Source organism: Callorhinus ursinus, unplaced genomic scaffold, assembly GCF_003265705.2.
Source record: "Callorhinus ursinus isolate GAN/ISIS: 27379988/994484 unplaced genomic scaffold, GSC_fseal_2.0 scaffold14, whole genome shotgun sequence".
Lineage (NCBI taxonomy): Eukaryota > Metazoa > Chordata > Mammalia > Carnivora > Otariidae > Callorhinus > Callorhinus ursinus.
The window spans coordinates 24,051,223-24,077,144 of NW_027397076.1; the positions used below are offsets into that span (position 1 = coordinate 24,051,223).

At 36.8% G+C, this 25,922-nt stretch overlaps 1 long non-coding RNA gene and 1 pseudogene across 3 annotated transcripts in view; both read right to left on the reverse strand.

Moving 5' to 3' along the window:
• LOC112831949 (uncharacterized) overlaps positions 1 to 25,922 on the reverse strand; it is a 194,619-nt gene that overhangs the window by 111,327 nt on the left and 57,370 nt on the right. For all 3 annotated transcript variants that reach the window (XR_012380811.1, XR_012380812.1, XR_012380809.1), the window contains one exon: positions 11,767 to 11,945. This is a non-coding gene — a long non-coding RNA (uncharacterized lncRNA). The remainder of the gene's footprint in view (positions 1 to 11,766; positions 11,946 to 25,922) is intronic.
• On the reverse strand, positions 48 to 450 carry LOC112831034 (prefoldin subunit 4 pseudogene; annotated as a pseudogene).

Consider the following 25,922-nt stretch of genomic DNA (forward strand, 5'->3'; position numbering starts at 1 on the left):
AATATTCAAGTTCATTAAACAAATTTAAAAAAAGTATTATAAAATGTTTAACTGTCATCAGCTTCGAGGTTTATGTTGCTCCTGAATTTTGCATATAACTGAACTTTCAGATCCGCTAACACTTGCTGAATTGATTCCATTCTGGCTTCTAAAGCATCGATTTCTTCTTGCAAATTTTTCTTTGCTTCTTCTAACATTTCCTGTGTTTCTTCTTGAGAATGGCTAACGAAAACATCACCGATTTGATAAGGTATCATTAAGAAATCATCATCTGCAAGCATGATGTCCTCACAAGCATCTCCTAAATTCTGGAGTTTTCTTTTTTACTTCTATTTCCTCCTTCAGCTCTGTGATTCTACTTGTATTCCGTGCAAATTTGTTTATCTTTTGTTGATCTTCAAAAGTTACGTTGACATCTTCTGCAGCCGCCTTCTTCATGGTGGTCGCCATCTTGGGACTGCTGCTGTTGATAATAATTTCTAATAATTGTTTCTATTTCCTTGGTGTTAGTCGTGATCTCTCCCCTTTCATTCATAATTTTATTAATTTGGGTCCTTTCTCTTTTCTTCAGGATAAGTCTGGCCAGTGGTTTATTGATCTTATTAATTCTTTCAAAGAACCAACTTCTAGTTTCATTGATCCGATCTACTGTGTTTCTGGTTTATAATTCATTGATTTCTGCTGTAATTTTAATTATTTCTCTTTTAATGCGTGGCTTAGGCTTCATTTGTTGCTTTTTCTCTAGTTCTTTAAGGTGTAGAGTTAGTTGGTGAATTCGGGATTTTTCTATTTTTTTGAGTGAGGCTTAGATGGCTATGTATTTCCCCCTTAGGACTGCCTTTGCAGTATCCCATAGGTTTTGGACCTATGTGTTTTCATTCTCATTGGTTTTCATGAATTGTTTAAGTTCTTCTTTGATTTCCTGGTTGACCCAAACATTCTTGAGCAGAGTGGTCTTTAGCTTCCAAGTGTTTAAATTTCTGCCAAAATTTTCTTGTGATTGAGTTCCAGTTTTAAAGCATTGTGGTCTGAGAATATGCAGGGAATAATCTCAATCTTTTGGTATTGGTTGAGACTTGATTTGTGACCCAATATGTGGTCTATTCTGGAGAAAGTTCCATGTGCGCTCGAGAAGAATGAGTATTCTGTTGTCTTAGGGTGGAATGTTCTGTAAATATCTATGAGGTCCATCTGGTCCAGTGTATCATTCAAAGCTCTTGTTTCCTTGTTGATTTTCTGCTTAGATGATCTGTCCATTGCTAAGAGTGGAGTATTGAGGTCTCCTACAATTAACGTATTGTTATCAATATGACTCTTTATTTTGGTTAACAGTTGGCTTATGTAGATGGCTGCTCCCATGTTGGGGGCATAGATATTTACAATTGTTAGATCTTCTTGTTGGATAGACCCTTTAAGAATGATATAGTGTCCTTCTGTGTCTCTAATTACAGACTTTAGTTTAAGATCTAATTTGTCTAAGAATTGCTAACCCAGCTTTCTTTTTAGGTCCGCTGGCATGGAAGGTGGATCTCCATCCCTTTACTTTCAGTCTGGATGTATCTTTAGGTTCAAAATGAGTCTCTTGTAGGCAGCATATGGATGGGTCTTGTCTTTTTATCCAATCTGCAACCCTGTGCCGTTTTATGGGAGCATTTAGGTCATTCACATTGAGAGTGATTATTGAAAGATATGAATTAATTGTCATCATGTTGCCTGTGAAGACGTTGTTTTTATAGATTGTCCCTGTAAATTTCTGTTGTATATCACTCTTGGGGTCTTTCTCCTTTTATAGAACCCCCCTTAATATTTCTTGCAGGGCCGGCTTAGTGGTCACATATTCTTTCAGTTTCTGCCGGCCTTGGAAGCTCTGCATCTCTCCATCCATTCTAAATGACAGCCTTGCTAGATAAAGTATTCTTGGCGGCATGTTCTTCTCATTTAGTACCCTGAATATGTCTTGCCAGGCCTTTCTGGCTTGCCAGGTCTCTGTGGAGAGGTCTGACGTTATTCCGATATTCCTCCTTCTGTACGTAAGGAATCTCTTCCCCCTAACTGCCCTTAAGATGGTTTCCTTGGTTCTAAGATTTGCAAGTTTTACTATTACATGCCGGGGTATTGGCCTGTTTTCCTTGATCTTGGGAGGGGTCCTCTCTGCCTCTAGGACATGAATGTTTGTTTCATTCCCCAGATTAGGGAAGTTCTCAGCTACGATTTGCTCAAATACATCTTCTAGTCCTCTCTCTCTCTCTCTCTCTCTCTCCACTCCCTCCGGGATTCCAATTATTCTGACATTGCAACGCTTCATGGTGTCACTTATTTCTCTGATTCTATTTTCATGGATTCTGAGTTGTTTTTCCCTGTCCTCCTCTTTTCCCTTTCTATCTATTATATTGTCTTCCAGGTCGCTTATTCGTTCTTCTGCCTCAGTTACCCTAACTGTTAGATTATCTAGATTGGATTGGATCTCATTGATAGCATTTTTAAATTCTGCCAATCCAGCTTTCATTTCTGCCCTTAGAGACTCTATGTTGTCATTAATTGATTTCTCCATTCTAGCCATTGTCTTCACAATTGCTAGGCTGAATTCCATCTCTGACATCTTGGTTATATCTGCATCCATTTGTAAATCTGCAGCATAAGTCATAATCTCTGAGTCTTTTCTATTTTGGGGGCTCCTCCTAGTCATTCTGTTGATGGGTGGTTGAGGGAATGTATAGAGTCCAAATTATTGGACTCTATAGAACCCAAGCAAGATGCACCTGTTTTCTAGGGACCTTAGGGTTGCTGGCCTCTTGTTTTCCCAGCCTGTCTTCTGGGGGAGGGGCCTGCCACGCTGTTACTCGGGCAACCCTGTTTGGGCAGAGTTGCCTTGCCCCCCTGTGATGGGGGATGGGCTCAGCAGGAATCAGTTTTTGGGGCTTTTGTTCTCTGGCGGCTTTCTGCATCTCTTCCACAAGTCAGAGCAGAAGAGACCGTTTCCAACCCTCTGCCTCAGAGCAGAGAGATTGCCGTCTGTTCTTCGGTGAGCTCTCCTGGCCACACCATTTCTGTTTCTGTCCGTGCTGCTATAAACTGCAGTGGCCTGGGTTGTGTGGCCCTCCACAGCGCCCCCAGTCCTGCCTCCAGGTCAGGGCATATCTCTACCCTTTGTGCTTCTAAAACCGCCAACCGCCCCTAGATCGCACGCGCGACCCCGCTGCTCCGGGTTTCCACCCCGGGGGTCTGCCCTAAAGTCCTTTCCCCGGCCGCTACCAGTCTGTGAGTCTGTGCCCCGTCCCCAGCGTGTGGGGCTGTCGCTCACAGGCGGTGTAGGATCCCCACGGCCAGGCACCTTCCCGCTGCTGTTTAGCCTCCGATATCCGCCCGTGGAATCACGGCTCCCCGCTTCGTACCTCGAAACCAACCACCTGCGATATTCTGTTTGTAGAGATCCAGATCTTCTTACATCTCAGGCTGGTTTTGTGGGTGCTCAGAGTGGTCTGGTAGATATCCAGCTCAATTCTGGGGACCAGTTGAAATAGGGTCCCCTACTCCTCCACCATCTTTCCTTTCCCCTCTGCACTTATATACTTATAGAAAACTTTATCAACAATGAATTTCATCTCATACCAGAAACAAATGTGGAAATGAAGTAGATCAATCTGAAGTTTCTTTGTCAAAGTAAGAGTATAAGACACTAGAAATGAGAAACAATATAAACATGTCCCTTCAGAAGATTTCATCATCTTGACAATATTGGTTGTGGGTTTAAAACCTGTTTAACGGTCTGAGCAAAAACTCAAATACACTCAGAAACTGGGTCACCTAAGCTAGAATTATCTCGAAAATAGTCTCAACAATGACATGAAAAGTAATTTTAATGCAAAACAGTAACATCCAAACATTATAACTATTAGAATCAGCTAGAATAAGTTAGGTAACAAGTGACCCAAAATCTCTGTGAGTTATGACAACAATGGTTAATTTTCACTCAAGCTTTATATTTGCCAAGGACTGTTAAAGGCTCAGCTCCATGTTGTCTTTTTCTAGGATACAGTTTTCTGTCTGGCATATTGATGATCTTTGGCAGAGAGAAAACAACAACAACAATACGGAAAACCACACATGCGCCCTTAAAGCTTCTGCCTGGAAGGTACGCAGGTCATTTCCACCCATATTTCTTTGGCTGGAGAAAGTCATATGACCACTTCCATGTTCAGTAGGGCTGGGTATCCTCCCACAGGATGGGGACTCACAGAGGGGACTCCCTAAGAGAAGAAAAGTTGATATACAGGCACATCCTACGTAATGCCCATACCTTGTTGTATTACAATGTTGTGCTGAGTTTTCGATATGTAAACATAAGTTTTCCCCTGGCCAAAATATGCTGTACCTTCTATGAAGTTGATCGTTACAAATCAAAAGGCTTTCTATAAGAAAAATATGAACTCGTCTACGGCCATACCATCCTGAACGCACCCGATCTTGTCTGATCTTGGAAGCTACGCAGGGTCGGTCCTGGTTAGTACTTGGATGGGAGAAAAATATGAACTCATGTGACACTCATGTGCTATGCCTAATTTTGTGGACAAGATTCCAAACTGCCCCAAAATTCTAAATGTGTTTTCTCATTTTAACCAGGCACATCTTTTTCCTTTTGTTACAGAATATCAAACCTGTGGTATATTTGTTTGCTTACTTGTTTTTAGTCCCAGAAAAATACTCAGTTTAACATAGGAGAATAAATTGGACAAAAAATGGTCAGGATATTCAGGGGGATTAAAAATGAAAATAGAGGGAAGGCTGAAAGTAAGTGGCTTTAGAGTATAACACTTCGTATGAAATAGGTTGGTACTGGCATAGGAAGAGAACAAAAGAAAAAACAAATGAAGATAGTCCTCCTCAATCATACCCATAATTCTGATTTATTTTCTCTCCAGAGAATTTTGGTTCCTGATGTGAACTTAGACAGAGTTATCTTGTTGAAAGATCGTACAGTTTATAGCAAAGAGCTAGCCACACTTCCAGTTTGAGTAAGCAAAGAAAAAAACCTGTTCTAATTAATATCTTGTTAATAAGAAGAAATGCAAAAGAGGATATCAAACTTCCTTTCCGAAAACCTCAGAAAGGAACAATTCTCAAGCTGTGTGCTGGAAGCCCATTGTACCAAAATAAAACTTAGAGATCCAGTTCTGTTCTGTGATCATTCAATTATTAGCTATGACTGAGCCATTTCAAAAGTCTGAGTCTGGACAATCATGCCTCCTACACAGAGAGTTCCTAATGATAAGTGCGACAATTTATGTAAAAAACACTGAACACAATACCTCGCAAACATGAATGTTCCGTGTGTTGGTTTGCTTTGGGCACAGTGACGAATGTCCAAAATAACTCCGATTTTTTAAAATTTGACGTTTCTCATAAATGAATTCGACTATATTCCTTTCCATTCCCTTAGTAAACCAAATCTCAACTCTGATATGTCTGAGTTTTCTTTGGCACGTGAAGTTCATTAGTTTTATAGCAAACAGATTTTGGATGACAGTCTTAAACCTCCAAATTTTTGACTGAGAAAATATTCTGCTGAACAAAAATAATAATGCCCCAAACTTATTTATTCAGCACTATAACTTCAAGAAGCTTTAATAGCCTACCGACTAAAGTATAAACCTGTTAGTTTTTACTTATGGAATCTGTTATCGCAGCTTCTAGTTATTACTCTCTCAAGAGTCTGGCAAAGCATTGTACTATGTGATCATGATTCATCTTCCTCATTGTGAACAGTTAGTGATAAGATAAAAAATACGAGCTTGAAAAAGATGCCAAATTTTCTGTGAAAAGTTTAGCCTTGTTAGGCATGCAATTGGCATAATTTCAGATAAAGAACAGAACAGTCCGCTTCTTTGCATAAATAATTTAAGAATCAGCCACTGTGGTAGCAGCCACAGTGAATGTAAATTGCTCCATCTGCAGATTTAATAGCGTCAGTAATAGACTTTCGACCATACAGATCACTTCCAGGCAACACTTAGGAAATCAACCTTCCAAATCAAATATCTCTTGCTTCTTTCAAAGAATGGTCTTTAAACACTTGGTCTAAATGTTAATATCACAAGATCATTTGTTATATAAAAAGTGAGAGGGGCAGCAAATGTAAGGGGTCGCTGGGGGGTTAACAAACTTAAAATCAGTTCGGCACGCTTTCAATAAATATGTGGTTTATTTGGATATTCCTTCTTGATTGTTTTTATCTTTTCTTTTGAATAAGAAAGAGTGAAAACTAGCTCTCTAGAAACTATAAGCTTACAGGGTTAGAAAAAGAAGTCAGGGTGAACAAATGACATGAAACCAGTCTATAAAATTTAGTAATGCACATCTCTAGTGCAGAAGGGAATGTAATCATTTCCTTGAGTTTAGGAAGGATTTTTTTCTTTATTCCTGTATGTACCTGTTATTCTGATAGTAAAGTTCCAAGGTGATAAATTTATTATGATTCATAAACACACAAACACACACACAGTTTTCTTGTATTATTGAAGGATAGCTCTACCAGTATCTTGCTCCACCCCACCACCAGCAGAGGAAATCTCCAGCATTTTGTGCATTTCTGAACTGTACTACATTAAGCTTCTTTGGTCCCTACACACTAAAAGACAGTATTCCCTTCTCGGTAATGATAAGCAAACAACAATCCTACACATTTACAAACAACCTCCGTCCGCAAGAAGGTAGAGTAAATATCACATGTAGCAACCAATTTGTTCACTATTAGATACTGCCTTGAGGAACACAGTATGTTAGGAACTTCTTAAATGGTGTTAGCTATTGCAATGATTGCCACTTTACTGAGTATTTCAGGACAAGCAGAAACAGGAGTCTGTGGCACTCAAACAGGAAAAGAGAGAGATTTGTTTTCCTTGAGTTCACCTCTTCACTCATCCCCTGATTTCTTCTAACTTGAGAAGATGACCTGGAAGTTAGATAGTTGGATCATTCCTTTCCCCTTCTTCCTGTATCTATTACCTCCCTAATGATTGCCTGAAGCTACCCCTTTCTTAATTTTTTTTATTATTATGAGATAGTTCAGTCACACGGAAGTATAAGGAAAATATAATGAATTCTCACAAACTCACTACTCAGCTTAGAAAACAAAACATTACAAATAAACGGGAGACACTATGCCTTCTTCCTCAATCCCTTCCCTCCTGCTTTGGAAGGTGGTAACCATTAGCTTACATTGGTATTTGTCATCCTCGTGTACTTTTTTTTTTCATTCTCATATACTTTTAAATGCTTTTATTTACATCTGTGTGGATCTATAATCAATAGCCTCATATAAGTTGTATCACAACATATGCGTCCTTTCACAGCTCCCTTTTCCACTCAGCATTGTTCGGGAGATTATCTTTATTGATATATTTAAGTCTAGTTAATTTATTTTCAATTATATTGTATTTTATTTTATAGATATGCCACAATAGATGTGTTCGTTCTCCTGATAATGAAATTAAATTATTTCTACTTATTTTGTTTTTTTAAAGATTTCATTTATTTGTCAGAGAGAGAGAGAGCACACACAAGCAGGGGGGAGGGGCAGAGGGAGAGGGAGAAGTAGGCTCCCCACTGATCAGGGAGCTTGATGCAGAGCTCGACCCCAGGACCCTGGGATCGTGACCTAAGCCAAAGGCAGTCGCTTAACTCTACTTATTTATACTTAGTCTCTACATAAAAAGACTATACTAGTCAGTCTCTCTGTCTCCCCTTCCTTCTCACTCCCCACATACATGTTGCATGTTGCAATGGCATTCTTAAGCATGTTTTCTTGAGCACACACCAGGTTATCCTTAGGTTATATACCTAAAAGTGGAAATGCTTGTTTGAAAACTATATACATCTTTAACTATGATAAATATTGCCAAATTGCTTGCCAATTGGTTTTTACCAATTTAGACACTTCCATAAGTAGTATAATAAGAATTTATATTGCTCTATAACTACATAACTACTTCAGGCTTCTAAGTTTTTTTCTGACCTAATATGTGTGAAATGATATGTCAGCTTAGTTTCATTTCCAATTCCTGATTTTTCAAGAAGTTGAGAATCTTTTAAAATATGTATGCCCCTTCTGCGTTTCCTCTTTGGTGAAGTTTTTGTTTATATCTTTAGCAGAGCCTCCTAGGGAACAGCCCATAGCTGACTTCTCTAGCAATAGAGCTCTCTATTTGTAGTTAGGCACATGGCTACCCAAAACAAAGATTTTATTTCCAAGTCTTAAGAGAAGTTTGTAGTAGTCATGTGTCAAGTTTCTGGCCAACGAGATTTAGGCAGAAATGTGGTCTCTGACTTATGGCAAATGCCCACACAGTAAGGGAAACTGCCCACCTCGTCCCCTTTCCCTTCTTATGGGTTTAAATAGGGAATATGATTCCCAGAGCAGAATTCACCGTCTCGAACACTAGGAAGTCACATGTGGAAGATGACAGAGCAACCCAGTAAAAGGACCATGGACTCCTAATGATAGTGAAATTACCAACCAACCTTTGACCTACTTACTGATGATCTTGATTGATTATTGTGTCACTCCTTTATGTGAGGGAAAAAATAGAATTTTTGTCTACTATTTTGAGACGTTCTGGCACTTGTAGCCAAAAGTAATTCTAACTGATATAATAATTGTTGCCTATCTTTCAGGTTATTTCAGGTTGTTGTATTTTCTTGTTTGTAACAGTGTTTTATATGTTCTGCAAGCAAAACTTTGCTGTCTATATATGTATTATAAAAACCTTCTCTACCTTTTATTTTTATTTTACTTACAGTATCTTTTCATAGAACAATTATTTTAATCAGTTAAATTCATTAGTCCTTTCCTTTATGGTTTTTTCTGATTAAGAAATTCTTCTCTCTTCTAGTATCATACGTATTTTTTTTTCCTAAAAAGAAGTCATAGATACGTTTTTTCCCTGAGACTTTTAAACTATCTAACTTTATCTTTGTTTTAGAGTGAGAAATCATTTTTTCATATAAATAATTGTTCCCACATCACTTTTTGAAATGTCCTTATTTTTTTGCTAACAAATTATTACATTTTTTCCTGAGCTCAACAGTAGAGCAATGGTAGAGGCTGTATGGCCAAGCCTCAAAGAAAGTTGTGGTTTTCATATAGCTTAGCATGTCTTGATGTAAACTTTATAAACTTCCAATCTCATTTTTCTATTCTAGAATTCTACATGATAATGCTTAAGGATCATTATTAAGGATATTTGTGCCTAATATCAGACATATCTGGGTTTGAATATAAATTCTGAAATTAGTTAATTCATGTTAAGGATATTACCTAATTCTCTGAGCCTCAATGCCCTTATCCAAAAAGGGGAGTAATAACAATTTTATAGTATTTATAATGAGGACTAAATGAGCTAACACATATAAAACACTTAAGAGTAAATATTGCAGAGAATAAGTACTTAATAATTGGAAGCTGCCATTAATTTTGGTGTTATTGCTTTTATTCATCTGGAGAAAAGTGGGATCGTTTTTTTGTTTTTGTTTTCATGAACATAGATTTTGAGCCTTCCATATATCCTGGCACACACCTCATTCCCTGTCTTTTGAATTGACCATAACAGTTCCTTGTTCTAGTATACATTTTAGGTTTTACCAAAAAGACAGAGAGAGGATGAAAAATTATATGAAAGAAAATCAAAGGAGAAAGACCAGTAATAACGAATATTAGCAGTAATCACCACAGGACCAGAGAAGCTATGCTTAGAAGAATGTTATAGGCATCATACCACCATTTAGTCCTTGCAATACCCTGTAAGATAGTAACCATTCCATCAAAAGTGAATACACTTCCTCAAAGTTACTTAGAAAGAAAGGAAAAGAGAGTTCTAAAACTTAGGTTTGACAACAAAATCCTTGTTCTGATCTCATGTACAATACCGTAAGAAGACAGGAAAGAGGATCGGGAGCCATTCTTACTTCCTCAATAATGAAAGAACTCCATTAAAGAAAAGTACATTCCAGTCTTTATACTCCCTAATGCCCCTTTCAACCATTGGCTTTGATTCAACTGCACCATCAGTTCGGTTAGAACAGCACTCGACTCCAACATTAGGCTCTACCAATTACTTTTTATTCAATTTACCAGATTTGTAGCAAAGTTTGAGTGAAAGTAGTACAAAGGGTAACAAGCACCATGCTGTTTTTGTACCTGGAATTTTGTCACTGTGCTGAAAACAGCCTTATCTTAGCCACAAAAGCTAAGGCACAAATACAACATAAAAATGAAATAAAAACAGTTGTGTGATAAATGGCAAGTCACTTAACCTCCCTGAATCTCTGTTTTCTCATAAGCAAAATGAGGATTTGGCAGAATGGTCTCTAAATCTAGGATTCTGGAATACAAGAGAAACAAAACAAAACAAAACAAAACTTTTTGTCCGGTGTCTTTGAAGGCAACTCTGCTAGAGAAGGTGTGAAAAGCTGAAATACTAAAAGGCAATACATTTGTCATGCTTTTGGTGAGGTGAAAGAAAACACTTCGATGGGTAATAATTATATATATCATTTAAAGGAGTAAAAATAGGGGGACCTGGCTGGCTCAGTCAGTAGAGCATGTGACTCTTGATCTTGGGGTTTTAAGTTCGAGTCCCACACTGGGTGTAGAGATTACATAAAAATAAAATCTTAAAAAAAAAGGAGTAAAAATATGAGTCTCATATCTCATTTCCTATAGACACTCTCTAGGTAGATCTTATCATTCCCTTCAGCTCCCTTGGAGTCTATGGCACTGTGTGCAAATGGAGGGAAAAGGCAATATCACAATACTGTGAACTCCAAAGCTCTTTTTTATTTTGTTTCAGGTCAACGTAGTCCTCCACTGGTTGACTTTATCATTTCAGGGATGAAAAATACAACATCCATTTATATATTACTTAGAAAGTTTTTATTTTCTCTATTTATATACCACAAATTACAACAGTGAGATTTCCCACAGAACAAAAGACAGAACTTTCTGACCCCAGCAATGGCTTCAAAGGACAAACACATGAGAAGACAGCTGTGCAGTGGCACCCTCTCCAAGGCCTGCAACATGATATATGGAAGGTCACCTTCTTCCTGGCATTTTAGAGTCCCTGGATGCCAATAAGGAGTTAATAATGCTTATCACTGATTCCCTTCAGTGAAGGTTAGAAGGCTAACTAGGAAAGACTGTAAGCTAGTGAGCTAGCAAAAATATGCTCTGGAGATACAGAGCTTCATGCTACTCTTAGAAATAAAATTACACAGAACCTAGTGCATATTCCTGGCCCAGCCCTACACTGGATCTCATACGTGCCCCCTCCTAGTGGTGCCATACAATGTCCATGCACAATTCCCATCAGACTCTCATACAGAAGAGTCCCTGCAGTACAGGCAGCCCAATTAGATCAGAAAAAAAGAAGAGTTCGATCACCAATCTAATTTTTATAAAGTTGTAAATTGCTGACTCGAACATGAAACTATATGGTATGAAAACCCACCACCTAAGCTGATTCTGGTTAGTGGTTTGAACAGGGTTCAATTAAACTGACATTCTAGCTCCTTGCATCTGCCCTGACGTCCCAAAGAAGAAATACTCTGAACAGGGGAAGCCAACAGAGGGGAGGTCAACTGACTGAAGGAACAGAGTACACTCTGTTATTAAAGTTTACCAGGTGTATTAGTTAGAGATTTCCAGAGAAAGAGACCATGAGGATGAGTGTAGACGTATAGAGACAGATTTATTTTAAGGAATTGTCTTACTTGATTGGTAAAGGCTGCAAGTCCAAAATAGTGCATGGTGAGCCAGCAGGCTAGAGACCCAGGTGGGACCCAGTGCTATAGGTCAAGTCCTAAGGCTGTCAGTGGCAGAATTCCTTCTCATTCGTGACAGGTCCATCTTTTCTTCCTTCAAGACCATCAACGAAACAGATGAGGCTCACCTGCATTATGGAGAGCAATATGCTTTACTTGAAGTCCACTGATGTTAATGTTAATCTCATCCACATAAAACACCTTAACAGAAACATCCAGAATCATTTTTGACCAAATATTTGGACACCGTGCCTCAGCCAAATTGACATATGAAATTAATCATCACACCTTGTAATTATGTATTTACTCTTCTGTTTAAAATATGTTTTTAAACATAGATTGAGGAAGCAAGGGGTATAAGAGTGACTTTGCTGCCTTTGAATGTTAAAGTACCTAGTTCTTGGTTCCTAACAAGTGCTCAATAAATATTTATTACACTGACATACTTTGGGCCTTGACTTTGTACTTTTTTAGGCTACTGTACAGAATAACGTTAGAATTCTTCCTTGTGCAGTTACCTAGTGAAAGGTATCTATCATTTCGGGACTGAATTATGTCTCCCCCAAATTCACATGTTGAAATCCTAAGCCCCCATATGACTGTATTTGGAGATAAGGGCATTAGAGAGAGACAATGAGGGCTAAATGAAGTCATAAAGGTGCAGCCCTAATCTAATCTGACAAGTGTCCTTAGGAGAAGATGAAAAGACATCAAGGATGCATGAACACAGAGAAGAGGCCATATAAGGACACAGTGAGAATGTAGCCATTTGCAAGCCAAAGATAAAGGCCTCAGGAGAAACCCTACCAACACCTTGATCTTGGACTTCTGGCCTCCAGAATGGTGAGAAGATACATTTTTGTCGGAGCCACCCAGTCTGTGGTATTTTGTTGGACAGCAACAGTTGCTCAATGTGAGGGACTGAATCCTGCAGAAACCATGGGAGTGCGCTTAGAAGCAGATCCTGCCCCAGTTGAGCCTCAAGATGACTACAGCCTTGACCCACACCTAGACTGCAGCCTTGTGGTATCCTCTGAATGGGAGGATCCAGCTGGGTTGCACCTGGATTTCTAATCCACACAAACTGTGAGATAATAAATAATTTTTGTTTTAACCAAGTTTGGGGATAATATGTTATACACATTAGATAACTAATACAGTTAACAATGTTAGACAAGACTTTTCTGAGGATTTCCTTCATGTATTTTACCATAGGCATTAATATATAGATTTCAACAGAAACAAGTTTTCACAAAAAGTAGTGCATTATAGTAAAGTGTGGAGTAAAGAATTCAGGATTCCAGTTCTAGCTCAGACCCTAAATAGGGATATGACCTTGGATGGACAAATAATATTGTCCATACATTTCCTCATCTGAATTTGCTCTTTCATAAACTAAAGGAAAGAATTAGTTAAGGCCTAACATTCCTCCCTGAGCTAAAAGTCTCTGCTCATATGAAAATTTAAAAATCATGCTAATTCATACTCACAAACCTGATAGTGTATTTCAGGTCAGTATAATTTTCTTTTAACTTGGATTCTTTTGTCATGGGTGCTGGGCCACCTTTCTCACTCTTTATTCTCCAGCAGAGCAGATTTTTTGTGTCTCCTCATCTTATTCTTTTTGATTAGTTTTTATATTCATATTGAGATTTCAAACCAACAAATTATGACAAAGAACAAGCATGCCTTGCCACAATTGCTCTCAAAACTATTTAAAAATCCACTAATGTACACTAAATCTTAGAAAGGTGGTTTCTATATTCAAAGCATTCATTTTGTCTAAAAACAAAAATTTAGATCTTCATTTGTATTGCTTCTTAATAAAACAGATAATAGAAACAAAGTGGGGGAAATGGCATAATCTACTCACAACAGATGCTTTAACATATTTTAACAATCTTGGTTGATATATCTTCTTTGTGTTATTTTAGATAAATGAAAGCACAACTGTATTATTATACTAAAATGCCTTATACCAATGGTTTTGAAAGAAGAAAAAGGTATCTTCTGTGGCTAAAGGTAATAATTTAGTTTGATTCAAAAATAGCTTAAGAGAAAATACCTGGGGCCCCGTGTGGCTGTCAGTGAAGCATCTGACTTCAGCTCAGGTCATGATCTCAGGGTCCTGGGATCGAGCCCCCCAAGAGGCTCTTTGCTCAGTGGGGAGTCTGCTTCTCCCTCTCCTTCTGCCCCTCCTGCTCGAGCTCACTCTCTCTCTCAAATAAATACCATCTTTTTTTAAAAAAAAGAGAGAGAGAGTTGGGATGCCTGGGTGGCTCAGATTGTTAAGCATCAGCTCAGGTCATGATCTCCATGTCTTGGAATCAAGCCCCATATCCGGCTCCCAAGTCAGTGGGGAGTCTGCTTCTCCCTCTCTCTCTCTGCCTCTTCCCCTGCTTGTGCACACTCTCTAATGAATAAATAAAATCTTAAAAAAAGAGAGAGGGGGAGAGTGAAAATACCCAGTCCTTCAGCACACCATTCATTCCTTTCTACATGAATGGCACTTATCTGTACTTCTGTTTTTTTCTGCTTTAAGTACATCAGTTGGAAAATACATGGCAGATGGTTTAGCCCTAAGACTTGAATTTATTTATGAATCTTAGTATATAGTTAGGCTAAGAAATTTTGTATACCCAATTCCCCATTAGTGTCTGTACACTACAATAGAAGGGACTCTGTTAGAACTGGTTCATTTCCTTGGCTGAGTAGAATGGGGCAAACCAAAAATTGGTGTTATTTCATCATGAAGAAATTAATGTGTCATCGAAATGCTTCCAAGTCTGTATATGAGCCTGGGTCTAATCAGAAGTATTTGCTCTAAACTTTCCTTTCCCCTGCATACACATACACTTCTCTCTTCAGACTCACAAAGTTTCTGCCGAACTGGCAAGACAGTTCAGTATCAAATGTTGTTTTACAAATATTTTTTGAATTCCAATATAGAGAAAAGCCTAAGAATGCACTTTGGTTCCCAATTAGTCCCATTATCAAGTCCTCATTAAATGTGTGGGTTATCAATCAAATAATGAGTGTTGGGAATATTTTGCAATAATTATATTACACCTGTTTTCATCATGTATTGTTTATTACATCAAATCAACTGTCAATTTAATGATGGGTCAGAATGGTAAAAATGAAAAAGAGCATGGTTTTTTTTTTACAAAGAAAGAATGTAAAAATATAAAAGAATAATTTTGGAGAGGAGATCTTTGGAATACTTCATTAGCTTTGTTAATTCTCATGAAAATAAGAATTTAAATGGTTTTACTATATAATATGCTAAAAGTTATTCTTAGCTCTGTTATAGAAATTTTAGGAGCATAAACACTCTATTGAGTGGACTCTGACATGAAACACTTAGAGCAAGCAATCTAGGTATAATCCCTCCCCCAAGCCAAGAAAAAAGTTGAATGGAAGGGCCATATCATCATAAGACACTAGATCCTAGCAACACATGATACAGTCCATTTGTTTATTCTCTCAACCATACATTCATTTATTCACTTACTCATCAACACTGAGTGCCTTTTCTGTACTAAGTACTGATTTTGGTACCGAGGTTTCAATAGTAAGTTTCATATTTGGTCATGATTAAAGTCTAGTGAGGAATATAGTTAAGTAAACCACATTTGATGCAGAAGCAATTATAGAGATATTGGAGATATTGGGGAATCTGATAATAATTATAGACTCCCTTCCAAGAAAATGCGTATTCTAATTATTCTAAAATTTAGTATACAATTTCAGAGGTTTCAAGGACCCTCAAACATTCACCACAGACCACTTAAATATTACCACAGAGTAAGAACATCTTGTTTACAGAGTCTCACTAATTTGTATCTGTGGTGTCCAACTAGAGGACAGCAACATAAAAAAGTTTTCAGTGACATGTGAACATTTTCTGTAGGGATAGTTGTCTGTGGATAAACACACCCTTGCCATGACCAGCTGCCTGCTGTGCAAGGGAAGTTCTAGAGACTCACCATACTTAGCTTGAACTTCAGCAAAGGTGGGCCCGTTGTGTTTATATAATCATCTGTTTATAAACAGCTGGTCCAACAAGCAAAAAGATTATTTTATTTACCTTGTTTCCAAACCAGGTCTTCTCCTAGGAGGATTAATTGTAAGTTAAAAAGAAAAGGTAGTCAAATAAAATTGGCTATTAAAAAGTAGCTCCTTGTGGTAGAAGCAAATACTTCAGTGGTATTTCTGGATTCATTCAAAGCTAAACCAAGACCTTTTTTTACAACTTAAGTCTCTATGTTTAAACATTTTTAAAGTTGGCAATGTAGAGGCCATTAATTAAAAAGTTAACCAAAGGACACAAAAATAACTTTCCAGTTTTCAATTCAAACCTTCCATAAATTTAGTTAATAAAAACAGGTGTCTTTTTTCCCAATAAAAAAAGATCCAATTGAAATGAACTTATAGATTTAGAAGAGAAACCTGAATCTACAGGAAAAATGACAGAGTTCCATAGACAAAGCTACCCAACTCTATCAAGCCTACTATTTTTACTAGCAAACACTTTTGTTTTTAATTTTATTCAAATTTTATTCCATAGGCATAGCCTTAAAGAAAAAATAAACCAAAACATTATTTCATTTTCACACTATTTATTCAACCATTTATCATTCATTTATCCATCCATCCAATTTAACAGGTAAGTTCCGTACAGTGTGTTCAAGTAATGGCAAGACCTGACTGGAGTAGTGAACTAGGTAGCTGGTGCTAAGATAGGAAAATGTAGGCAAGAGCCCCTCCACGAGGCCTTGCTGGTGTAGAGCAGAGTTCATATTTTCTTACAATGTAAGACTAACCTATTTAAATGTTTAAATAAAGAAGTGATACTAATGGACATATTTTAAATCAATCTACTCTTTTAAAGTTGAACCTCCTGCTAATTTAATGAAGCAGCTTTACAAGCTCTACCAAAACATACCTTGAATTTTCCTTTTTCTGTGCTTACAAATTATTTGCATTTGGAAATCTTGATTTTCAAAACAATTAACCATTTAGTAATATGAAAATTTGAGGATTGAAATACTTGGGCTTTAAAAATAATTGCGGAGAAATTTATTTGTAGACACGCTGAAGTCAGAAGGTTCTAAGAACAATCCAGACTGTTAGTTGCCATGACTAGGTAGCTGTGAAAATTCATTTTATATGGCTGACTTTAAGGGCCTGTTGAATTGTGGCTATCTCCCCAAACTGGCTACAAAGCCATTTATCATCTACATACTGTCTTCCTCACACGTCTTCTTTCAGGGTCATGGTATTGTTTTTCTTTGCCCTGCTGCTCCTTCTTATCTCTTATTACTGAAATCAGCAAATGTTCCATGTAACGAAATTTATCAAGGAATTTATGCTAAACACTATGAAGGATATTGCAAACAACACAAAGAAAAAGAAAGTCTCAGGGAAGAAACAAAGAAAGGAAAAAAATCACAATCAAAATATGATTTGGGCAAAGGAGTAAACAAGAAGAAAATAAATGAAGTAAAAATAATATTTACTGTGTGGCTACCACGGCCAGTAACTTTATAAGGCAGACATGCATTTGTTGAACACCAAATATATGTCACAGCTATTAGCAGCTAGCATTACCATATGATTACTAGGCAGCAAGCAATGTGTAAAGTAACTCACAGTAATCTTCTAACCACTCTGTAAGTCAAAGAGATGAACACTCTCATTATCCCATTTTATTAAGGAGGAAATTGAGGGAATCTGGCTCCAGAGGTTGAACACTTCACCTAACTTCTATAAGACTAAAAATCACTTGAACAACATGTTAAACAGAAACATGAATATTACATTTTTGGTAGATTCTGAGGTGAGGCCAATGGCTGTGAATTTTTACAAACCCAAACCACCATCACTACCACAACATTGCCATCACCAAACCATCATGTTAACCCAAATTCAATGATTTGGATTCTGATATTGATGACTCTTCAAACACATTTGAAAAATCCTGTGCTATGATACTGTATATTCTCCAGCACTGTGTTAATTACATTTCATGTGCACACACTCATCTGGAGATATTGATACAGGCATATTCTAATTCAGTAGCTCTAATGTGGGCCCTAAGAGCCTACATTTCTAACAAACTTAGAGGCGATGCCAGTGTGGCCAGTTCAAGAATCACATTTTCAGTGGCCAGAATCTAGAACAGTATTGGAAAATCTAGGATTAAAATGATAAGAAAGGGGCGCCTGGGTGGCTCAGTCGTTAAGCATCTGCCTTCGGCTCAGGTGATGATCCCAGGGTCCTGGGATCGAGTCCCACATTGGGCTCCCTGCTCAGCGGGAAGCCTGCTTCTCCCTCTCCCACTCCCCCTGCTTGTGCTCCTGCTCTCGCTGTCTCTCTCTGTCAAATAAATAAATAAAATCTTAAAAAATAAAAAAATAAATAAAATGATAAGAAATATAATTATTTTCCATAAAAAATTCATAGTCTCCAAAAAAATGAAAAGGCAACTTAATGTATGGGAGAGAATATTTGCAAGTCATATGTCTGAAAAGGGGTTAATATTTAAAATATATAAATTCATACAACTCAATAGTGAAGAAAACAATCTCATTTAAAAATGGACAGGGGACCTGAATATACATTTTTCCAAAGACATACAGATGGCCAACAGACACATGAAAAGATCCTCAACATCATTCATCATCAGGGAAATGCAAATCAAAACCATAATGAGATATCACCGTACATCTGTCAAATAGCTGTTATCAAAAAGACAAGTAATAACAAGTGTTGTCAAGGACATGAGAAGACAGAATCCTTATGCACTGTTGGTGGAAATGTATATTGGTATAGCCACTATGAAAAACATTATGCTGGATCCTCGGAAAATTAAAAAAAGATACCTTTAATCTAGCAATTCTACTTCTGGGTATTTATCTGAAGAAAATGAAAATCTTAACTCAAAAACATATATGCACCCTGATGTTCTAGACAGCATTATTTACAATAGCCAAAATATGGAAACAATTTAAGCGTCCACCAATGGATGAATGGATAAAGACGATATGGTGCATATATATAAATATATATATGTATATATTCCACATATATATATGTGGAATATTATTCAGCCATAAAAAATAATGAAATCTTGCCATTTACACAACATGGATGGACCTTGAGGAAATTATATTAAGTGAAATAGGTCAGACAAAGAAAGACAAAAACTGTATGATCTCACTTTTAAGTGAAATGAATTTTTTTAAAAAACTAAGTTCATGAATAAAAAAAAAAAAACAGTTTGGTGGGTGCCAAGGAAGGGGCAGGGCTGGGCAAAATGGCTAAAGAAAGGAGGTCAAAAGTTGCAAACTTGCAGTTATAAAATAAATAAGTCATCGGGTTGTAATATAAAACATGGTGACTATAGTTCATAATACTGTATTGCACATTTGAAACTTGCTGGATGGGGAAATCTTAAAAGTTCTCATCACAAGCGAAAAAAATTGAAACTATGTAGGGTGACAGATGTTCACTAGACTTACTGTGGTGACCATTTTGCAGTATATACAAATCAAATCATTATGTTATATACCTGAAAGTAACAATGTTATATGTCAATTATGCTTCAATTAAAAAAAAAGAATTTTATTGTCTAGAGAAGCAAATGGAGATATAGTCATATGCTTTGGGAACATGAAGCATATGAAGGGGGAAGTGAAAGAAGATTTACTAGAAAAAGATTTGAAGGAAACAATATTCAGCTGCATGTTTTTCAGGAATTTACTACTAACATAAGACATGAGGCAAATAAAAAATAACTAAAACAAGTAATTTAAGGCAAGTATTTCTATAGTACAAACACTGAAGACCTTCAAGGAGAGAGATTACTTCTGATTCTCTCTTATAAATATCCACTGCATTTACCAATGGTTTTATATCTATTTACCAAGATGTCTTCCCCAGTGGACAGAGTCCCTGGAGAGCAGAAACCATCATATTCATAGTAGAATTAATATCTATTCCTTGGCTCACATATAACAAACATTTTATAAATAGATGTTGAATGATCACTGCAGGCTTCAAGAAGGAGGTAGATTTGTAGCCTATATAAATATTCCAAACATAAAGGTCCTTAAGTAACAGTATTCCAAATTGAAGAAACAGTGCGAGAGGCCATATTACTACTATAGTTCCATTATCTCTCATTTTGAACACTTGCTGATGTCACAGAATGAGACCAAACTCTTTGTGTTAAGTCTCAATAATATAAGTATATATCAAAGACAACAGCACCAAACTTTATTTGATGAAAGACCTTAAAAGATCATGCCTTTTGTTGATTTGTAGATGTTGTCACGGATAATAGTATTGTTGCTCAGTTCAGAAGTCAATCTTTTCCTATTCAAGGCTTCAGATAAAAATATAAAGCCTGGACTGACGTTTTGGTTGCAATCTTTTGAGAGACCACAAAGGAGAAGACCCAACTAAGCCATGACCAGGTTCTGTCCCATATAAATTATGATATAATAAATTTGAATTGTTTTAAGCCACTAAGTTTCAGGCTATGTTGTTAAACAGCAAAAGACAGCTAATACAAATGGTATATGTATGTAAAGCACATTTTCTTTCCCTGTGAATCTCTCTCCATTTAATCTAAGGTGACTACGTTTCAGTTACTTAAAAACAAAAGGGCTACAGCTGAGACACAGAGAAGGGAAGAGTTATTTCTGCCTAAGCACAAAAAAGAGTTTTTTACAAAGAGGACCCTTGTATTGGAATTTATAAATGGGTAGAAATTTACCAGGCCATGAAAACACAAGCACAGCAAACTGAGAAAAGAAAATGCTCAAAATCATAAAAGTAGTAAGCTTTTCAACATTTTATTCCTTAAGTTATTATTCAGGAGATGACATATGACCCACAGTGGCAAGAAGCGGGGAGAAGCATTAGGAGAATACACTGAAAAGTTCAGTTTAGAAATAGGACTTGAACAGCTTTGAGACAGGCTAAGGAGATTAAATATGTTTTTTAATGACAATGAGAAACTGGGCTAATGATAAGATAATAAGAATGGAAAAAAAGAGGAGAGATCAGGAAAAGACATTTCTCAAGTAGAATCAGGAGGGTTTGCAGTTGATATATTGAGTTAGTAATGGGGTGGGAAGAATTGATAGTGACTAGCAGTCTCCAGTATGGTTCCTGGATATATAGAACAAAGACAGCTTTAAAAGGTGGGATACTTTGAGTTTGACATACCCATCTAAGTGACAATATCCAGGAAGATAGATAGACAGATACACATGTGTGTATATATATATATATGAAGATATTTAAGGAAAATATATAAATATATATAAAATAGATATATATTTTTTAGCAGTATTGGCATGTCAGAGATTAAGCAAAGATATAAAGTGAGTGAAATCTTAAAGTGAAAAGAGACGAAGAACGATATGGAAACTTGAGCCATACCAACAACTAAAAATAGATTCAAAATAGTGTGTCAAGGATGCTGAGAATAAACTAGAATGAGAAACAGGAGTAGCAGTTGCCTGAAGGAGGTCACCACTATAACTTCTGTATGTGTCAAAAGTATAAATTTGGGGAAAAGATCATTAGATGCTGTAACTGGGGCAGTATTCTTGACCACTGAGAGCAATTTCAACAAAAAGGTAAATTCAGACTTCTGTACATTCAGGAACGTTTAAGGACTGAGGTGGGCAGCAGTGAGTGAAATCAATCGTTTTAAAGAGGTTCATGATAATTAGAAGGAAAGGGAACTTGTGAACAAATAAATGTAGGGCAATGAGGTTTTTTTTTCTTCTTTTAAATTTAGTTTTTGTAATTTTGTGTGATGAGAGAGAGTGAGGTATAGTCAAAATCAGAAGAGAAGGAATCAGTCCAGAGAAATGGAAGATGTTCTAGAAAGAGAGAGTCAATAATGGGGCAAAGTCACAGAAGAGATGGGAGTAGATGAAAGGTCATTTTCTTACATGGGACTAATCAAAGTAAAAATTGGTAAAGGCACAGTTTGGTGTGGTGGATACTGGGAGAAAATTGGAGCAAGCCTATTTTATTCCAACAAGACCAAACGTTCATCTTTTGACAATGAAGTTTTAAGGATGAAGAATTTAAGGAAAGTGGTCATCATTCTTGTCAGAAACAAGAAAAGGAACTGAATGGGGATAAAGTAGCCAAGAAAAAGTGTTTTTTAAAAAAAAATTTACCAGATTGCTTTACCAGGGTTAGAAAGGAAAGTTTTGCAGACTTACAGTTTGAAATTAAATAGATCCAAAAGGGACAGATTATTCTGAAATAGGAAAATGTCAAAGAATCTTAAGAGCCATGTTTTCCTAGGTCCCAAACACCCTCAATTACAAAGCACCACATCAATTAAATGACAGCTTTAAGTGATAAAAGAAATTTTAATTGTGTCTGGTGAAATTCTTTTATAATCAGATTCATCCAGGTTATAGAAATACAAAACTTTGAGGAAATGCATTCATCTCCTTAAAGAGACAGGTCTTCTCTTTGAATCCCTTTATATTCTCAGCAGATCCTAATATTGAGTAGTATCTTCCTAAATTTATTTTGATACATAAGTTCTTCCTGATCCATAATTTTTCATTCCAATAAGATGAGGTCCCGATGATAACTAACAATGAATAGAATAGAAATGTCATTTCTCCTATTTTAGAATGCCAAACAAATGTTTCTAAAGAAGGTTCATTTTGAACTCTAGTAACTTGAGATTTGTGATTTAGAGAAAGACATGTAGGGATGGGGTGGCTGGGTGATAGACATTGGGGAGGGTATGTGCTATGATGAGCACTGTGAATTGTGTAAGACTGATGAATCACAGACCTGTACCTCTGAAACAAATAATACATTATATGTTAAAAAAAAAAAGAAGAAGAAGAAGAAGATAGTAGGAAGGGAAAAATGAAGGGGGGAAATCGGAGGGGAAGACAAACCATGGGAGAAGATGGACTCTGAAAAACAAACTGAGGGTTTTAGAGGGGAGGGGGGCGGGGGGATGGGATAGCCTGGTGATGGGTATTAAAGAGGGCACGTTCCGCATGGAGCACTGGGTGTTATGCACAAACAATGAATCATGGAACACTACATCAAAAACTAATGATGTAATGTATGGTGATTAACATAATAAAATAAAATTTAAAAAAAAGAAAGTTGATTTTTTTCACAACACACAAGGAAAGACTTGACTAAGCAATAGTCTAAATGCAATTGCAAGAAAAACATTTTACCTGAGTGGGCACAAACTATTTTAAAGTACCTTAGATGCAATAATGAATATGAAAACACGTTATGTTCTAATTAAAAATCCATAGCATGTATTCTTAAGATTATTCATAAGAGGTCACTATGGGGCAAAAACTTTGAAATCCCAAATTGAGATACCACAACAAAGACTTAAAAGTAATAAAACCATTTCCTTACAGTTTACTGTGATTGAGTCTGCATTTTATTTCAGAGGCTCTTCCCTTGGGTTATTCTGTAATAATAAGAAGGTGAGTTCTTCCTAGACAGCTCAGTGCTCTGAAAGATCTCTACACACACACACACACACACACACACACACACACACACACACACACACACCTCTCCACCAGCCCTGGCCGCTGGCCCATCTCTCTATCTTATTATCCAACCCAAAGGCTGCCATAATGCCTGATAAATCTGGTATAGTCTTGTGACCTCATAACCAAATTCTGCCTCTCAGTCTTACCTCATTGTACTATCTTCCTCAAATTTCTTTTTCAGATTTGTCCCCCAAAACTTATTTAGCTCTCACTGGATATCATAGTCTGGGGTCCTCAAGTCAGTCTTCAAGTCAATCCTCAAGGTGGATCTGTCCTGCCTTCAAAGGGTTCAGACCAGGCCTCTAGGGCTCACTTAGACTGTGAGCTCCATGAGAATATATACAGTGGTTGATGTGTATGAGAAACTCAATTAGTAACTAACTAATTAACAAATACATACCATCTGGGCCCAGCAACCAGGGTATCTGCTTGTCCAGGGAGGAAATTCAGACAAGTTTCCCCTTTCCTAGACTACTTTGCCCCCTGGTACAAAATCAACGTTGACTTCTGTATTTATAAGATCACACTGAAATTAGATTAGCATGATTTCTGGCCCACTTAGCTTCCAATAACTCCAGAACAGATTTAAGGTTTTTGATATCTGAGGGTGATTAGCAAAAATAGCTGGATGCCATTTCCAAGACATAAGAATATCAAAATCCCTGAAAGACCGGAGCAGTTGGTTAGTCCTTCTGCCTGTGTGATCTGAAAGGTACCTTTGTGGGATGTGAACCCTGTCTGCTTTTAGATATTCATGTCCTGAATCACCAATTTAAGACCCAGTTGAAATCTTTGAAGATTCTCCAACAAAAGTTTCCTGGAATTTTTCAAACAATTCAGAATGTTAGTGTCTTCGGTGAACTTTAAAGAAAGAGAGAGAGAAGGGGGTCATGTAATTCAGTGCTCAGAACTGATGAGTGCTTCACTTCAAAGAAAACATATCTCTTCTGATGAGTCTGACAAGAAGCACCAAGATAGTAATCTGTACCTGGAAATGTGGTTAGTGAAACAGAGTTCAACTCGATTTCTTCCCCAAAGAATGTCATCTCCATCTGGAGCCTAGAAATGCGAGCTCTTCATGGAGAATATCTTTTTAAAGAGCACAACAATCAGGGGAAATGTCATCTTCATTAATCATCCTCTCATATAATAGAGTCAACTGTAAAAATTGTATTAAGTCTAATTTCCTGAGGAGATGAGGGGGAACCGTGGAGTTTAAGCAACCATCAGATCTAAATGTTAACTGAAGCAGAGCCTTTCCTCATGCACCTCAGACTGGGATGGCTCCTGCCATTTGCTTTCTTCTCCATTCTCTCCTCCCTCCACCACACCAAATGGAGGAACAAAAGCAAGGAGAAAATGGACAATGGTCCTAAAATGAAAAGGCCATTTTAGAGAGAAAAGAGCAGTCTAAATATCCTCTATTTTATCAAACAGGATTTACTTTTCTGTCTACCAGAAGCACTATAAATATCAATCTAAAAATAATCTATGACAAATTATAACTTGTATATTTTCTGCCTTTAACAAAAAGGAAATAGTCTAGTGAAAATGCCTAGAGATACATAGAACTGGAAACAGCTTTTCAATCCATTGACAGTGTTTTCTTGGACAAAAACACAAGTTTTATTTAAGCTTATTCACAGTCATCTTTAAATAGCATCAGGACTGTTATCCATACATTACCAGCTTTTAAGTTCAATGACCAGTTGCCAATTGTTTACATAATGTAAAATCAACTGAAATATTAGCATGAACAGAAAAACAGATTGAAAAATGAACAAAACAAAGGTGCAACTTACTGCCAAAAAGACCAAAAACACATAACAAACACACACACCCAAGAACAACACCTACAACAAAAATGCTTATTATAGTGCAATAAGAATCTGCAACAGATTCAATAAAATGAGTATATACATAAAGGTATATTTTCGTTTTGCAACCTTTTTCTGTAAAAGACCAGATAGTAAATATTTGAGGTTTTGTGGGCTCTCTCAAACTAAGTTAACTAGTTTACTAGTCTGCACTGTAATGTGAAGGCGGCCATACACAGGTACCCAAAATTGTACGGCAAGGTTCTAAACATCTTTATTCACAAAAATAGGCAGCAAGACACATTTAGCCTGGAGACCGTAGTATGCCTATCCTTGATTTACACCCGTGCATGAAATTGTCAGGCAAACAGTACGCACTTGCTAAAATTTGAATAAATCAGTACAATATGGATAGAACTTTTGAACACATACATACATGCATTTCAACAAGGAGGAACAGTTTCATTTGATATAACTAAATAATAGAATCTGACTTTTACAACTGGAAGTAAGCTTAGGAATATCTAAATATCAACCCATTAATTTTACAGTTGAGGAAACTGAAGCCAAGAGCGTTTAAATGGCAGGTACTATGTTACACTTTTTTTTTTTAAAGGAAGAACATATATCAAAAAATCCTAAATAAATAATTTTTTAAATGCCAAAATAAGACTTCCCTAGATTCAGTGATAAGGAACAT